This window comes from Salmo trutta, unplaced genomic scaffold (assembly GCF_901001165.1).
Source record: "Salmo trutta unplaced genomic scaffold, fSalTru1.1, whole genome shotgun sequence".
In the NCBI taxonomy this organism is placed as follows: domain Eukaryota; kingdom Metazoa; phylum Chordata; class Actinopteri; order Salmoniformes; family Salmonidae; genus Salmo; species Salmo trutta.
The window spans coordinates 388,118-402,291 of NW_021822685.1; the positions used below are offsets into that span (position 1 = coordinate 388,118).

The 14,174-nt window shown below is 44.8% G+C and overlaps 1 long non-coding RNA gene across 1 annotated transcript in view; it reads left to right on the forward strand.

Moving 5' to 3' along the window:
- Positions 1 to 11,555: 11,555 nt before the first annotated feature.
- LOC115183302 (uncharacterized) overlaps positions 11,556 to 14,174 on the forward strand; it is a 34,400-nt gene continuing 31,781 nt past the window's right edge. The window contains exon 1 of the long non-coding RNA XR_003874024.1: positions 11,556 to 11,711. This is a non-coding gene — a long non-coding RNA (uncharacterized LOC115183302). The remainder of the gene's footprint in view (positions 11,712 to 14,174) is intronic.

Here is a 14,174-nt window from a genome sequence, read left to right on the forward strand (position 1 = left end):
AACTCTTTTCAGTGAAGGCCAGTGGATGTTACGGTGAAAATGGTTTCTCATCTAAATAAAATAAGGATACGTGGTTTCCTTTTAGAAAGATGTTCACGCTATTATCTTGGTCATTTATCTACTCACTGCATTATCTTGGTCATTTATCTACTCACTGCATTATCTTGGTCATTTATCTACTCACTGCATTATCTTGGTCATTTATCCCCTTTCCTGCATTATCTTGGTCATTTATCTACTCACTGCATTATCTTGGTCATTTATCTACTCACTGCATTATCTTGGTCATTTATCCCCTTTCCTGCATTATCTTGGTCATTTATCTACTCACTGCATTATCTTGGTCATTTATCTACTCACTGCATTATCTTGGTCATTTATCTACTCACTGCATTATCTTGGTCATTTATCCCCTTTCCTGCATTATCTTGGTCATTTATCTACTCACTGCATTATCTTGGTCATTTATCCCCTTTCCTGCATTAACCTGGTCATTTGTCTACTTCCTGCATTATCTTGGTCATTTATCTACTCACTGCATTATCTTGGTCATTTATCCCCTTTCCTGCATTATCTTGGTCATTTATCTACTCACTGCATTATCTTGGTCATTTATCCCCTTTCCTGCATTAACCTGGTCATTTGTCTACTTCCTGCATTATCTTGGTCATTTATCTACTTCCTGCATTATCCTGGTAATTTATATCCTTACTGCATTATCTCGGGCATTTATCAACTTCATGCATTATCTTGGTCATTTATCTACTTCCTGCATTATCTTGGTCATTTATCCACTTCATGCATTATCTTGGTCATTTATCCACTTCCTGCATTTCCAGAAATATGTCATTCCCCATTCTGAGAAAGATGCATCTATTTATGTCTTTAAATGAATACGGTGTGACATTAGATCCAAGGAAGAGCACTGCTGGCTTGCTTCTGAAGCTAAGCAGGGTTGGTCCTGGTCGGTCCCTGGATGGGAGACCAGATGCTGTTGGAAGTGGTGTTGGAGGGCCAGTAGGAGGCACTCTTTCCTCTGGTCTAAAAAATATCCCAATGCCCCAGGGCATTGATTGGGGACATTGCCCTGTGTAGGGTGCTGTCTTACGGATGGGACGTTAAACGGGTGTCCTGACTCTCTGAGGTCATTAAAGATCCCATGGCACTTATCGTAAGAGTAGGGGTGTTAACCCCGGTGTCCTGGCTAAATTCCCAATCTGGCCCTCATACCATCATGGTCACCTCATAATCCCCAGTTTCCAGTGGTCTCATTCATCCCCCCTCTTCTCCCCTGTAACTATTCCCCAGGTCGTTGCTGCAAATGAGAATGTGTTCTCAGTCAACTTACCTGGTAAAATAACGGATAAAAATAAATAAATTAGGCAACACCAGAGAGCCAAGGACAGTTGCATGGTGCCTGAAAGGGATTTGTTTTGCCAAAGGAAGCTACAATTGAATGCTCTTACAGAGCTATACCTCGATGTACTTACTGCACCATTTTGCCATAATAAAAAAATAAATACAATAAATCCTAATTTTGCCTCAAACCCTGTTTCCTGAGTTTTTCATCCAAACTCATTCAAATTAAGTTTGGAGTCTACTCAATCAGCAACCGTCCTGAACCCATAGAGGAGGATTCACTGTCGACATCTACGACAGGAAGCGTTGCCATTTCCAGCCCAATCCTCCCTGTGCTCCTCTGGTGTCAGTCACAGCTCTGCCTGTCCTGAATCCCCTGCCCTGGCTGCTGTAGACAAGTGTTCCCCAACCCTGGTCCTCCAGCACCCCCAAAGGTGTTCCCCAACTCTGGTCCTCTAGTACCCCCACCTCTGGTCCTCCAGCACCCCCAACCCTGGTCCTCCAGTACCCCCAACCCTGGTCCTCCAGCACCCCCAACCCTGGTCCTCCAGCACCCCAACCCTGGTCCTCCAGTACCCCAAACGCTGGTCCTCCAGCACCCCCAAAAGTGTTCCCCAACTCTGGTCCTCCAGCACCCCCAACCCTGGTCCTCTAGTACCCCAAACCCTGGTCCTCCAGCACCCCCAAAAGTGTTCCCCAACTCTGGTCCTCTAGTACCCCCCAACTCTGGTCCTCCAGCACCCCCAACTCTGGTCCTCTAGTACCCCCAACTCTGGTCCTCTAGTACCCCCAACTCTGGTCCTCTAGTACCCCAACCCTGGTCCTCCAGCACCCCCAAAAGTGTTCCCCAACTCTGGTCCTCTAGTACCCCCAACCCTGGTCCTCCAGCACCCCCAACTCTGGTCCTCTAGTACCCCCACCTCTGGTCCTCTAGTACCCCCAACCCTGGTCCTCCAGCACCCCCAAACCCTGGTCCTCCAGTACCCCCAACAGGGTTCCCCAACCCTGGTCCCCCAACAGAACAGTTTTAATGTAACCCTGGACAAGCACGCCTGATGATGTCTTTGTCTCGTCCCGTGTACATTCTATTCTATTTAGATCTTTTTCTCCGCATTCTTTTTAATATTTTTCCTAAACCTCAAATTCTAAATACTCTCCTGCAACCCGTCTCACCCAATGTGGTGTAGATCTGTTTTTCTTCTAAAGTATTTCTACTTACATCGGAACTGGAATTCCTCAACTGAAGCTAGCTAGCTAACCAGCTACCAGCTATCAGTCAGCTAACCCCTGCTAGCGGTCATCAGCTAACCTTTAGCTCGAAAAGCTCTCGCCAGTTTGTACAACGCGTTTCAAACCAGAGCATACCGGACCTATTTTTCTCTCCATATCCCCGGATTCCTACCACAAACTCTGAAACCTTTTCATCTGGATCATCGCAGCTAACTAACCGCAACCCGGGTTGACTACTCCTGGCTAACGTTTCCGTCCCGGAGCAAGCACCAATTAGCCTGGAGCTAGCCCATGCTATGCCCATCTCCCGGCGAGGGCTCCTGGGCTACTCCTGAAGCCCACTCCTCGGCTACAATACCCGGAACCCCTTCTACTGCCGGTACGGGGCACGGAACCCCGCCGATCCTTCACGACTGGAATACCGACATAATCTGCCCGAGGACCCCAACAGGCCCCTCAGGCGCGACGTCCCCTGAAGGCCCATTCTGCTAACCGCGGCCTGCTAGCTATCTAGAGCATATTGGACTGTTAGCTGATCCACCGGCCAGTTTCTTGGACCACTATACCCATTTTGCCAATTGGACTTGGACCCCTCTGCTACTTGGAACCCTACTAATTCCACGACTGGTCTATCGACGTCCCCGCACGAGGAGGCAAAAACAGACTTTCCCCCATTGCGACTTACCTTCAAGGCCCTTCTGCTAACTTACTAGCCCCGGCCTGCTAACTGCTAGCTTGCTAGCCCCGGCCTGCTAACTGTCTCAATCTATGCTATCGTGCCCAGAAACCTGCTCCCTTTCCTCTCTATTCCGAACGTGCTAGACGGACAGTTCTTATAGCCTTTAGCCGTACCCTTATCCTACTTCTCCTCTATTCCTCTGGTGATGTAGAGGTTAATCCAGGACCTGCAGTGCCCAGCTCCACTCCCACTCCCCAGGTGCTCTCATTTGTTGACTTCTGTAACCGTAAAAGCCTTGGGTTCATGCATGTTAACATTAGAAGCCTCCTCCCTAAGTTTGCTTTATTCACTGCTTTAGCACATTTTGCCAACCCGGATGTCTTAGCCGTGTCTGAATCCTGGCTTAGGAAAACCACCAAAAACTCTGACATTTCCATCCCTAACTTTAACATTTTCCGCCAAGATAGAACTGCCAAAGGGGGCAGCGTTGCAATCTACTGCAGAGATAGCCTGCAGAGTTCTGTCTTACTATCCAGGTCTGTACCAAAACAATTCGAGCTTCTACTAAATTAACCTTTCCAGAAACAAGTCTCTCACCATTGCGGCTTGCTATAGACCACCCTCTGCCCACAGCTATGCCCTGGACACCATATGTGAATTGATTACCCCCCATCTATCTTCTGAGCTCGTGCTGCTAGGTGACCTAAACTGGGACATGCTTAACACCCCGGCCATCCTACAATCTAAGCTTGATGCCCTCAATCTCACACAAATTATCAATGAACCTACCAATCAGTAAACACGGGCACCCTCATAGATATCACCCTAACTAACTCGCCCTCCAAATACACCTCTGCTGTTTTCAACCAAGATCTCAGCGATCAAGGCCTCATTGCCTGCATCCGTAATGGGTCAGCGGTCAAACGACCTCCACTCATCACTGTCAAACGCTCCCTAAAACACTTCAGCGAACAGGCCTTTCTCATCGACCTGGCCGGGGTATCCTACTCTGGAAGGTTCTGACTTAGAATATGTGGACAACTACAAATACCTAGGTGTCTGGTTAGGCTGTAAACTCTCCTTCCAGACTCACATTAAACATCTCCAATCCAAAATTAAATCTAGAATCGGCTTCCTATTTCGCAACAAAGCATCCTTCACTCATGATGCCAAACATACCCTCGTAAAACTGACCATCCTACCGATCCTCGACTTCGGCGATGTCATTTACAAAATAGTCTCCAAAACTCTACTCAACAAATTGGATGCAGTCTATCACAGTGCCATCCGTTTTGTTACCAAAGCCCCATATATTACCCACCACTGCGACCTGTATGCTCTCGTTGGCTGGCCCTCGCTTCATACTCGTCGCCAAACCCACTGGCTCCAGGTCATCTACAAGTCTCTGCTAGGTAAAGCCCCGCCTTATCTCAGCTCACTGGTCACCATAGCAGCACCCACTCGTAGCATGCGCTCCAGCAGGTATATCTCTCTGGTCACCCCCAAAGCCAATTCCTCCTTTGGTCGTCTTTCCTTCCAGTTCTTTGCTGCCAATGACTGGAACGAACTGCAAAAATCTCTGAAGCTGGAGACTCATATCTCCCTCACTAGCTTTAAGCACCAGCTGTCAGAGCAGCTCACAGATCACTGTACCTGTACACAGCCCATCTGTAAACAGCCCATCTATCTACCTACCTCGTCCCCATACTGTATTTATTTATTTATCTTGCTCCTTTGCACCCCAGTATCTCTACTTGCACATTCATCTTCTGCACACCTACCATTCCAGTGTTTAATTGCTATATTATAATTACTTCGCCACCGTGGCCTATTTATTGCCTTACCTCCCTAATCCTACCTCATTTGCACACACTCTATATAGATTTTTCTACTGTATTATTGACTGTACGTTTGTTTACTCCATGTGTAACTCTGTGTTGTTGTTTGTGTCGAACTGCTTTGCTTTATCTTGGCCAGGTCGCAGTTGTAAATGAGAACTCGTTCTCAACTGGCCTACCTGGTTAAATAAAGGACTTGTTCTCAACTAGCCTACCTGGTTAAATAAAGGTGAAAATAAATAAAATTACAAATACACCTTGTCAACTAATCATCAAGCCTTTAATGAGCTGATTGAGGTGTGTTTATCACGGGGCGACAAATAAAACGTTTAACCTCAAATAACAACCTCAACCCTTTATTTATATACGTGGATATCAACTTAAACCATTTCAGCTTTAGTGGTCCCAGTGGTCCCAGTGGTCCAGTGGTCCCAGTGGTCCCAGTGGATGGCCATGCAGGGCTACGGGCCAGAAGGTTGAGGGTTCGATGACCACCACAGACGAGCTCCCTCTCCATCTGTCTCATTACACTGTAAATCAGAGCCGGCTGCAGACCATCAGCGAGGGAGAATTTAAATTCCACATTTTGATGACATATTTTCCCCACCAACAGGTTTTAGATACATTTACAATTACATAGATACAGATACAATTACATAGATACATAAGCAATTACATAGGTACAAAGATACATATACAATTACATAGATAAATAAACACATTTACAATTACATAGACACATATACAATTACATAGATACATTTACAATTATATAGATACATAAATACATAGATACATTTACAATTACATAGACACATATACAATTACATAGATACATTTACAATTATATAGATACATAAATACCTATACAATTACATAGAAACATTTACAGTGTTTAGAGCGTTGTGACGGTAACCAGCAGGTAGCCTAGTAGTTAGAGTGGAGGGACGGCAGGTAGCCTAGTGGTTAGAGTGGAGGGGCGGCAGGTAGCCTAGTGGTTAGAGTGGAGGGGAGGCAGGTAGCCTAGTGGTTAGAGTGGAGGGGAGGCAGGTAGCCTAGTGGTTAGAGTGCAGGGACGGCAGGTAGCCTAGTGGTTAGAGTGGAGGGACGGCAGGTAGCCTAGTGGTTAGAGTGGAGGGGCGGCAGGTAGACTAGTGGTTAGAGTGGAGGGACGGCAGGTAGCCTAGTGGTTAGAGTGGAGGGGCGGCAGGTAGCCTAGTGGTTAGAGTGAAGAGGCGGCAGGGTAGCCTAGTGGTTAGAGTGGAGGGGCGGCAGGGTAGCCTAGTGGTTAGAGTGGAGGGGCGGCAGGTAGCCTAGTGGTCTGGACTAACTAATGGGGATATAGACCTGTCTGTCAGCACCATTATCCTAATACCTCTCTGGTCTGGACTGGACTAACTAATGGGGATATAGACCTGTCTGTCAGCACCATTATCCTACTACCTCTCTGGTCTGGACTAACTAATGGGGATATAGACCTGTCTGTCAGCACCATTATCCTACTACCTCTCTGGTCTGGACTAACTAATGGGGATATAGACCTGTCTGTTAGCACCATTATCCTACTACCTCTCTGGTCTGGACTAACTAATGGGGATATAGACCTGTCTGTTAGCACCATTATCCTGCTACCTCTCTGGTCTGGACTAACTAATGGGGATATAGACCTGTCTGTTAGCACCATTATCCTGCTACCTCTCTGGTCTGGACTAACTAATGGGGATATAGACCTGTCTATTAGCACCATTATCCTGCTACCTCTCTGGTCTGGACTGGTCTAACTAATGGGGATATAGACCTGTCTGTCAGCACCATTATCCTACTACCTCTCTGGTCTGGTCTGGACTAACTAATGCGGATATAGACCTGTCTATTAGCACCATTATCCTACTACCTCTCTGGTCTGGACTGGACTAACTAATGGGAATATAGACCTGTCTGTTAGCACCATTATCCTACTACCTCTCTGGTCTGGACTAACTAATGGGGATATAGACCTGTCTATTAGCACCATTATCCTACTACCTCTCTGGTCTGGACTAACTAATGGGGATATAGACCTGTCTGTCAGCACCATTATCCTACTACCTCTCTGGTCTGGTCTGGACTAACTAATGGGGATATAGACCTGTCTGTCAGCACCATTATCCTGCTACCTCTCTGGTCTGGTCTGGACTAACTAATGGGGATATAGACCTGTCTGTTAGCACCATTATCCTACTACCTCTCTGGACTGGACTAACTAATGGGGATATAGACCTGTCTGTCAGCACCATTATCCTACTACCTCTCTGGTCTGGTCTGGACTAACTAATGGGGATATAGACCTGTCTGTTAGCACCATTATCCTACTACCTCTCTGGTCTGGTCTGGACTAACTAATGGGGATATAGACCTGTCTGTCAGCACCATTATCCTGCTACCTCTCTGGTCTGGTCTGGACTAACTAATGGGGATATAGACCTGTCTGTCAGCACCATTATCCTACTACCTCTCTGGTCTGGTCTGGACTAATGGGAATATAGACCTGTCTGTCAGCACCATTATCCTGCAACCTCTCTGGTCTGGACTGGACTAACTAATGGGGATATAGACCTGTCTGTCAGCACCATTATCCTACTACCTCTCTGGTCTGGACTAACTAATGGGGATATAGACCTGTCTGTCAGCACCATTATCCTACTACCTCTCTGGTCTGGACTGGACTAACTAATGGGGATATAGACCTGTCTATTAGCACCATTATCCTACTACCTCTCTGGTCTGGACTAACTAATGGGGATATAGACCTGTCTGTTAGCACCATTATCCTGCTACCTCTCTGGACTGGACTAACTAATGGGGATATAGACCTGTCTGTCAGCACCATTATCCTACTACCTCTCTGGACTGGACTGGACTAACTAATGGGGATATAGACCTGTCTGTTAGCACCATTATCCTACTACCTCTCTGGTCTGGACTGGACTAACTAATGGGGATATAGACCTGTCTGTTAGCACCATTATCCTACTACCTCTCTGGTCTGGACTGGACTAATGTGGATATAGACCTGTCTGTCAGCATCATTATCCTACTACCTCTCTGGTCTGGTCTGGACTAACTAATGGGGATATAGACCTGTCTGTTAGCACCATTATCCTACTACCTCTCTGGTCTGGACTAACTAATGGGGATATAGACCTGTCTGTCAGCACCATTATCCTGCTACCTCTCTGGTCTGGTCTGGACTAACTAATGGGATATAGACCTGTCTGTCAGCACCATTATCCTACTACCTCTCTGGACTGGACTAACTAATGGGGATGTAGACCTGTCTGTTAGCACCATTATCCTACTACCTCTCTGGTCTGGACTGGACTAACTAATGGGAATAGAGACCTGTCTGTCAGCCAGCTTGTTGAGACAGGGAGGCATGCATCCCAAAATGGCACCCTATTCAAGACCCATAGGGTTCTGTTCTAAAATAGTGCACTATATAGGGAATAGTGTTCCATTTGGGACACAATTCCAGAGAGGAGAGATGAGGAGAGTTAGAGTGACATGTAGGAGATCAGCAGGTATCTTCCCCCTGGGGAAGGACTTATCGTAGACCTCCAGAGCCGTGGCAGCCTGGCAAACGGCAGACACACTCCTGACCTTAACTGCAACATAAATACCACCCTATTCCCTATATATAGTACACTTCTTTTAACCACAAGCCGTAGGGACTCTGGACAAATTTATTCCACTGTGTAGGGAATTAGGGTGCCATTTGTGATGCAGGCCCTGGCTCTGTTAGCTGGACCCCCCCTGGTGATCTTTATTGATTGTGGGCTAGCTGATTAGGAGAGGAGGCATTAGCAAGTCATGCCCTTTCCTGGCAGAAGCTTGTTCATTAGTACAGAAACCAGACTAGAAGACTTGTTCAATAATTCTCATTGCCCTTAGCCACAACCACAGGCGTATTTCACCATCGGTGATTTATTCATTGACACAAAGCTCTGAAAATCGCTGTGTTCAGGTTATACACAATCTGATGGTGTTTTTCCCCATTTGAAATATTTCAGCTGTTTATTTATTTTGCTCCTTTGCACCCCATTATTTCTATTTCTACTTTGCACTTTCTTCCACTGCAAATCTACCATTCCAGTGTTTTACTTGCTATATTGTATTTACTTTGCCACCGTGGCCTTTTTTTGCCTTTACCTCCCTTATCTCACCTAATTTGCTCACATTGTATATAGACTTATTTTTCTACTGTATTATTGACTGTATGTTTGTTTTACTCCATGTGTAACTCTGTGTTGTTGTCGAACTGCTATGCTTTATCTTGGCCAGGTCGCAATTGTAAATGAGAACTTGTTCTCAACTTGCCTACCTGGTTAAATAAAGGTTAAATAAAAAAATAAAATAAAAAAAGGTAGTAGAATGTACACAGTCTGATAGGAATATCTGATGGATTAGGTAGTAGAATGTACACAGTCTAGGAATATCTGGTGGGTTAGGTAGTAGAATGTACACAGTCTAGGAATATCTGGTGGATTAGGTAGTAGAATGTACACAGTCTAGGAATATCTGGTGGATTAGGTAGTAGAATGTACACAGTCTAGGAATATCTGGTGGATTAGGTAGTAGAATGTACACAGTCTAGGAATATCTGATGGATTAGGTAGTAGAATGTACACAGTCTAGGAATATCTGGTGGGTTAGGTAGTAGAATGTACACAGTCTAGGAATATCTGGTGGATTAGGTAGTAGAATGTACACAGTCTGATAGGAACATCTAGGTGGATTAGGCATCCAACACCTGTAGCAGTCAGTCCAGCAGGAGTTAATGAACTGTTTGTCTTCAACCCCCAGGAGTCAATTAACTGTTTGCCTTCAACCCCCAGGAGTCAATGAACTGTTTGTCTTCAACCCCCAGGAGTCAATGAATTGTTTGTCTTCAACCCCCAGGAGTCAATGAACTGTTTGTCTTCAACCCCCAGGAGTCAATGAATTATTTGTCTTCAACCCCCAGGAGTCAATTAACTGTTTGTCTTCAACCCCCAGGAGTCAATTAACTGTTTGTCTTCAACCCCCAGGAGTCACTGAACTGTTTGTCTTCCCTTCCATTGCGTTAGTACAGATGACGACTCCAGCTAGACACAGGGGACATACTAACTAAGATGTACAGACAGTAAACTCTTTGATGATACCTTTATATAATTAATGTTTTAAATGTTTTCAGTGATTCATGACGTGTGAAACAGTGAAGGCCTTCACCCTTTTTTACAATCGATCACGTTAGTCATTTAGCCGATGCTCTTTACCCAGAGAGACTTACAGTTAGTGCATTCCTCTTCAGATAGCTACAGTGGGGGAAAAGTATTTGATCCCCTGCTGATTTTGTATGTTTGCCCACTGACAAAGAAATTATCAGTCTATAATTTTAATGGTAGGTTTATTTGAACAGTGAGAGACAGAATAACAACAACAAAAAATCCAGAAAAACGCATGTCAAAAATGTTATAAAATGATTTGCATAAACCTACCATTAAAATTATAGACTGATAATTTCTTTGGATGGAGGCCGATGCCTTTTAACCCTGCGGTTGCCAAGGAGATCAACATTCCTGACACGTGATTGTGCCAAGGTGCTCGATGCGCGTCCACGTGGTAGTGGTGAGCGCGCTCCCGCTGGCCGTCTGCAACAGAGAGGATGGTGAAGAGAGATGATTAGATGGGCCGACAAAAAACTGTCTTTTCTCAGCAGGTGGCGTTTTTTCTTTTCGCTTAACAGTGAGGATTTTTTTTTTTTAATATATATGGAGGTTTATGAGAAGGTTGTAAAATTTGGTTTAAAAACATTTGTCTCTTATTTGATCAAATAGACGTTTCGTAATGATTAGGTTATTACGGGTGTACTGATATAAGTAGGACACGAGACATCCGGGCAACTTTGAGAGAAAAAAAAACACTTTTTATATCGGAGTTGTGCCTGGTCGTCACTAGTTATCACAGCCACAAAGTCATAAACACCGCCCATGTATACAATTTAGCTTCTTAATAAAATGTGATTTTCAACCTAACCCTAACCACACTGCTAACCTTAAATGAAGACCAAACAAGTTAAATTAATTTGTGATAGACATTTTGACTTTGGTAACTATTGGAAACCCTTGTGCGTGTTGTTTCACATGCGTATCTGCTCTGTCATTGGCTAGAATGGTCCCACCTGTCATTGGCTAGAATGGTCCCACCTGTCATTGGCTAGAATGGTCCCACCTGTCATTGGCTAGAATGGTCCCACCTGTCATTGGCTAGAACGGTCCCACCTGATCTCGCCGCGTCCGGACTGCCTTCCATTTTTTTAAAGACACTTAATTTTTCCATTGTTAGGAGCGGTCACTTGATTATCTGACCAATATAACAGATCATCTGTGCCTGCCATTATTAAGCTCCGTTCCGTGGTGTAGAGAGGAGAGGACTGGTAGAGAGAGAGAGAGAGCTACAATCTGACTTGGCAAGCATCGCCATGTTGACATGATTTCCACTGAATTATCATCACATCCCTTCGACTGACAACCTGACAACCTGATCTGTGTGTCTCTATCGGGAACACGGGGTTTTCCTCTGGTCGGGTAGGATTACACCTCAAATATCTCTCGTAGGTTTAGCTAGGAACACGTCTTTGTTTCCTCCTCGGGGGAGCGTACCGGGATACCACAGCGGCATAACTGTACTAGTTGCATTGCGCGCTTTACTTTAGCTATTAGGAGCTGTCCCAGGTCCTGGAAACGAGTGTAGCTCCAATACATTACTGGCTTTTCACAGCCTTTTATTTATTTTGTAAAGCGATAACATTTGACTGAATCCGTTAATGTTGGTGGCTTGCTACACTGTGCATGTTGATACACTAAAAGTGTCAGTTTAAAAAAAAAAACGACTAGGATACGGACATTTAACATCATATTTGAACAAAATGATTCCTTGAAGGTCGATAACATCGATGTAAAAATCAGTTGATTACTCATTTTGAGAAAGAATAAGTATTGTGACGGTTATCTACACTAAAGCTAAAGTTTTTCATCTGAAAGGTTCAGGATTTTGTATGTTTTTTAATTCTAAAACTAGATATTTGTAAGACCAAAAAAAGACCTTAATTGTAATCATAAAATGAAACAGAAGAGTGATTGGGTGTAGGCTATCCGCAATAGTTAACAGAATTCCAGTCCATGAAGGATCCTATTAAGTTGGTCAGGAATCCTTGTTAGCTGGACAACACACTAACAAGGCGAAAACAGAGGTTCTGTAGCCGAGTCCAGCCGATCTAAACACACTGAAGACCAGTAAACTGATTTATCTCTGGTGATTCTCTGATCCACCTCTACGCAGACGACGCCATTCTGTATACATCTGGCCCCTTCTTTGGACACTGTGTTAACTAACCTCCAGACGAGCTTCAATGCCATACAACTCTCCTTCCATGTCTTCCAACTGCTCTTAAACGCAAGTAAAACTAAATGCATGCTCTTCAACCGATCGCTGCCTGCACCTGCCCGCCCGCCCAGCATCACTACTCTGGACGATACTGACTTAGAATATGTGGACAACTACAAATACCTGGGTGTCTGGTTAGACTGTAAACTCTCCTTCCAGACTCACATTAACCATCTCCAATCCAAAATTAAAATCTAGATTTGGCTTCCTATTTCGCAACAAAGCCTCCTTCACTCATGCTGCCAAACATAACCTTGTAAAACTGACTATCCTGCCTGATCCTTGACTTTGACGATGACATTTACAAAATAGCCTCCAACATTCTACTCAGCAAATTAGATGCAGTCTATCACAGTGCCATCCGTTTTATCACCAAAGCCCCATTACTACCCACCACCGCGACCTGTACGCTCTCATTGTCACGATTGTGTGGAGAGACGGACCAAGGCGGCAGCGTGCTCTGAGTTCCACATATTTTATTAAGTGAAACTTTGAACAAAACAAATAAAGAAACAACGAACCATGACTTCAGAGGTGCTACATGCACTAACTGAAAACAAGATCCCACCAAAACACAGTGGGGAAATGGCTGCCTAAATATGATCCCCAATCAGAGACAACAATAAACAGCTGCCTCTGATTGGGAACCATACCAGGCCAACATGGAACTAGACAACCTAGATAGGAACACCACCCCCTAGGCACACCCCGACCTAACCAAAATAGAGAATAAAAATGGCTCTCTATGGTCAGGGCTTGACACTCGTTGGTTGGCCCTCGCTTCATACTCGTCGCCAAACCAACTGGCTCCAGGTTATCTATAAGTCTTTGCTAGGTAAAGCCCCTTATCTCAGCTCACTGGTCACCATAGGTATATCTCTCTGGTCATCCCCAAAGCCAATTCCTCCTTTGGCCGCCTTTCCTTCCAGTTCTCTGCTGCCAATGACTGGAACGAATTGCAAAAATCTCTGAAGCTGGAGACTCATATCTCCCTCACTAGCTTTAAGCACCAGCTGTCAGAGCAGCTCACAGATCACTGTACCTGTACATAGCCCATCTGTAAATAGCCCATCCGACTACCTCATCCCCATACTGTTATTTATTTTTGCTCCTTTGCACCCCAGTATCTACTTGCACACTCATCCTCTGCACATCTATCACTCCAGTGTTAATGCTAAGTTGTAGTTATTTCACCACTACGGCCTATTTATTGCTTTACCTCCCTAATCCTACTTCATTTGCACACACTGTATATAGATTTTTTTATTGTGTTATTGACTGTACGCTTGTTTATGTTTAACTCTGTGTTGTTGTTTGTGTCGCACTGCTTTGCTTTATCTTGGCCAGGTTGCAGTTGTAAATGAGAACTTGTTCTCAACTACCACCCCTCATAGCCTGGTTCCTCTCTAGGTTTCTTCCTAGGTTTTGGCCTTTCTATGGAGTCTTTCCTAGCCACCGTGCTTCTACACCTGCATTGCTTGCTGTTTGGGGGTTTTAGGCTGGGTTTCTGTACAGCACTTTGAGATATCAGCTGATGTAAGAAGAAGGGCTATATAAATACATTTGATTTGATTTGAACTAGCCTACCTGGTTAAATAAAGGTG